The sequence below is a fragment of the Henckelia pumila genome, chromosome 3 (assembly GCF_033568475.1).
Source record: "Henckelia pumila isolate YLH828 chromosome 3, ASM3356847v2, whole genome shotgun sequence".
NCBI lineage: Eukaryota > Viridiplantae > Streptophyta > Magnoliopsida > Lamiales > Gesneriaceae > Henckelia > Henckelia pumila.
Window position 1 is genome coordinate 148,958,417 of NC_133122.1, and position 4,147 is coordinate 148,962,563.

Genomic DNA, 4,147 nt, shown 5'->3' on the forward strand with positions numbered 1-4,147 from the left:
TCGATTTCCGCCTATAAATAGGGCATTCGAGGCTCATTTTCTTTGCTCATTCACATCTTCTTTATCTCTCCTTTAGTAGTGGTTTGGGGCATTTTTAGCCATATAGTTGGAGTCCGGGAGTGGGCAAGGCGTCTCTAGAGTCGTAGCGGAGTGGTGCCCAAGTTCTGGGGTAATCAACATCAACAGGTTGACAAACGGAGTTATACCCGAGTTCTTATAAATAGTTTGAAAGTATCTATTAGCTTAGTTAAGCCTTTTAGATGATGTTTAGTGATGTATTATTATTTTGGAATGTAGAGATGGACACTATCATTATTTATATTTGATGTTAGTTATTGAACCACAAGCTGTCCAACTTAATTTACTAAGATAATCATATATTTCATAAAAAAATTAAAAGTTATTATTTATAATCCACAAGATGAAAGTAAACGCACCTCAACATTAATGTGGATGCATATCATTTACCTCATTCCGGATTCGGAGTTGTCTCGAAAAATAACATGGTGTGGTTTTTTTTGCCCCCCCTCATTCCGGATTCGGAGTTGTCTCGAAAAATAATATGGTGTGGTTTTTTCTGCCCCCCTTTTTTTAAAGCAACATAGATATATTAAAACAAGTCACGAAAAAGGAAGGTTTGTAAGAAAGACTTGAATTCAGTAAATCCTATCATATTGATGAGCTATGACCCAATTTGAATTTCTCTCGGGTCCAAGCCCAGTGACTTAATCCATTTGAGTCCCATATTATTTAGTTATTTATTTAGACACTTTATCAAGAGTCATAAATTCTTAAAATCCCATAAGAGGCTCAAGCTCATGAAACTTTTTGACTATCTATAAATAGCTCAATTTCTCTCATTTTTACGATACGCTCTCTATAGTCACATGCTCTAGTTTTCTAGAATTTTTATTGGGCAAATACTGATTTAAGCATCGAAGTGTCTTCACCGAAAAACCCATGGTGCCACTCAATTTTCTTTGTGATGCAGGTAAATAACCCACGAAGTTCTTTTTTTGGAACCGTTTGAGTATTAATCCGGCCACTCGGATCTCCACAAATTACCTAAATTTTCTCCAATCGGGTAATATCAATTTTTTGCTACATCAGCTTGGCGCCATCTGTGGGAAATTTTTCGCTGCATCATTGAGAATGCATATTCCATCACAAATTTCTCAAGGAAATAATCTCAATGGAGGCCCACCTCCCATCTTAGAACCATCGCCTGGATTTAGTTTTACCCAGGAAACGTTAACAAATTTAATGGAAGGAACAACTGCACGCGCAACGACTGAAGCGGCCGCTCAGTTCATGGCATCCCGTCAACGACGAAGTACCGACAAGAGATTTCAAAGTGAAGGCTCCTCATCTCATGACCCCGATAAAAATACCCAAAGAAAACTGCGTCAAAAACGAATGGAAAAGATCCCGAGAGAACTAATAAAAATACGACTCACAAAAAAGGCAAATCAAGTAGCCACACAGTTTGCTAACTATCCGAAGAAGAAAAAACCACCTATCCAACCCTAGGATATGGGTATCACACAAATATCGACGGAGAAAATTCATCATAAATTCTGCTTGCGAGTCGGAGCCCCTTCACAATCGTCATTGTAGTGACCCTGCATGGAATCTCCTACTAACTGACAACTAATAACATGCATTAAACTTAATACAGCAAAATACTTAATAGAGTAAAACGTGCGGAAACATAATCCATAAATTACATATCAACTTAGTAAAATATATCCAGGCTTAATACTGTAGTGATAGAACCATATCGAAAAACTTAAAAGTAAACATTATACAGCTATATCGAATCCTGCTGTATAATAAACTCCTCAAGGCTCCTGCTCCCTAGTCCTGCCTTGAACTACCAGCTCTGTCCATCCTGCGACCTGCCCCATGGAATAGGGTGTCCAAGATAATAACTAGGACGTGAGCGCTAACGCCCAGTACATAAACATGAGTAAACATATGTATATAGTGCATGCAACATGATGACTGGTAAATGGTCATCTGAAAAGTCATGCTCAGTACCGGCGCCACATGAGTGCTGCCACCGCACGGATCAACCTCTGGGTGCAACCACACTCGTCAAGTACACCAGAGTAGTCAGACATAAATGTCCCCGCCATCGCGGTACTCTCAGTGACAGACTATCGAGTATAGAGCTGAGCGGCTCTATAATCAGGTATATCAAGGTATAGGCTCAACGTGTATATGCACATGACATATGAATATAGAAAGCGGTAAATCATATATCATGCCATATAATAATGCCAAATAAATGCAGCATATAAACATGTATACTCGCTGGCAATCTCAGTCAATGTGTACGTACCTCTAAGCTAGTTCAAGTATAGTAGGATCCTAGGTTCCAAGCCTATATTCAGAAGTTCATCGTATCACTACACAAGTTCTATAAACCTTAACTAAGCTAATAAGTATTCCCAAAACTTAAATAGATTCCCGGACCATACCTTCGTCCGTCGATAGCCCTTTGAAGTCGCTAGTCCCGGATGACTATAACCACTCCTTGGTTATTCCAGAACCTCTATTATAACCGATAGGGCCCTAAAGTGTATAACTCACACTATATAACTGAAGAAGAAAACTCGGAAATTCATATTCAAATTATGACTCCGAAGAGCCCTATTTATAGCCAAAAATCCGTCGGAGTTCGGAGCCTCCGAACTGGGTTCGGACCCTCCGAACCTGCATGTACGACACTTGTCAAAAATCGCGGATTAGTCATCTGGCATTGCTGTCTGGGGGAGTTCGGAGCCTCCTAAGTGCTGGGTTCGGATCCTCCGAACCCAGGTTCGGATGGTCCGAACTTTGTATTTGAGTTCGGATGGTCCGAACTCATTTCGGTGCCTTCGAACTGTCCGAGACCCCCAGGACTCTTCCTACCATTTTCGGACGTTTCGGAGCTGATTTTTCACTTATTTTTACCAAATAAGGACTCCTTAATCATGTTTTGCCACATTTAAAATTATATGCCATATCATAGCATGGAAAGTGAAACTTGGCTATCACCCTTATATGCAGCGATCCCTCTGGTAATTCTGAAGTCCAATTATGCCCTGAAATTGGTTAATTACTAACCCTTAATCATGTTTAACATATCATTATCTTAAAATGGAATCTGGGTTACTACAGTCATTATATCTAAAGCATTACCTACGGGAGTCAAAATCCCCAGTCTACCTCAGTTCGATGGAACCAGTGACCCTTAAGACCACATTGACAAGTTCTAAGCGAAAGCAGATTTGTATGACATAACAAACGTTGCATAATGCAAAATATTTCGAACAACCTTATCATGGCAAGCACTCTCCTGGTTCAATAAGCTGCCATCTGGATCCATCGCCAACTTGGATCAACTCACCCAATGCTTCATCCAGTAATTCTCGATTAATAAAAAATACTCAAAAACAAGAGCATACCTATTCACAATCATTCAGAAAGAAGGAGAAAGCTTGAGAGAATATGTTCGACGATTTACTCACGTAGTTCACGAAGTCCTATACGTGAATCACGATATGATGCCTGGAATAATGCAGCAAAACTTGCGCTCTGGAAGGTTCAAGGACTATAGTAGGAAAATCCCTGAACACCTTGGAAGAGATGTTGCATAGAGCCGAAAAATACATACGCATCAAAAAAGCTGATGAGCTGCACTTATCGGGAAAAAGAAAGCGAGAAGAAAAATACGACGAAATATATCGTAAGATTGAGAGTTATGCCAATCTAAAGAAACCCTGCACCAATAGGCAAACACCTGCAAACTAAAATAATTGCTTGCTGCTACTTTATTTGCTCTGCAGATCAAAACTTTTTATTTATGTCTCCTTTATTTTAAGTTTAATAATAAACTTGCATTTATTTGTTTACTTTTTTATTCAATTATATAGGCAAAAACAGATCTCTATCAATGAGTGTTAACTCATATATCACGACCCATGTAATAATTAAAGATACCTATTCATCAGAGGTCTGTGCAGCCCTGTAGGACTACCTAAGCCATAATGCTATAAGAGGTCAAGACGATAAAAATAAAGTCTCTGGATACGTCACCACCTAATAGATCGAGTGGGTTCAGGACTTTCCCATGAGACAAAATCTTGGGAACTAGATCCAC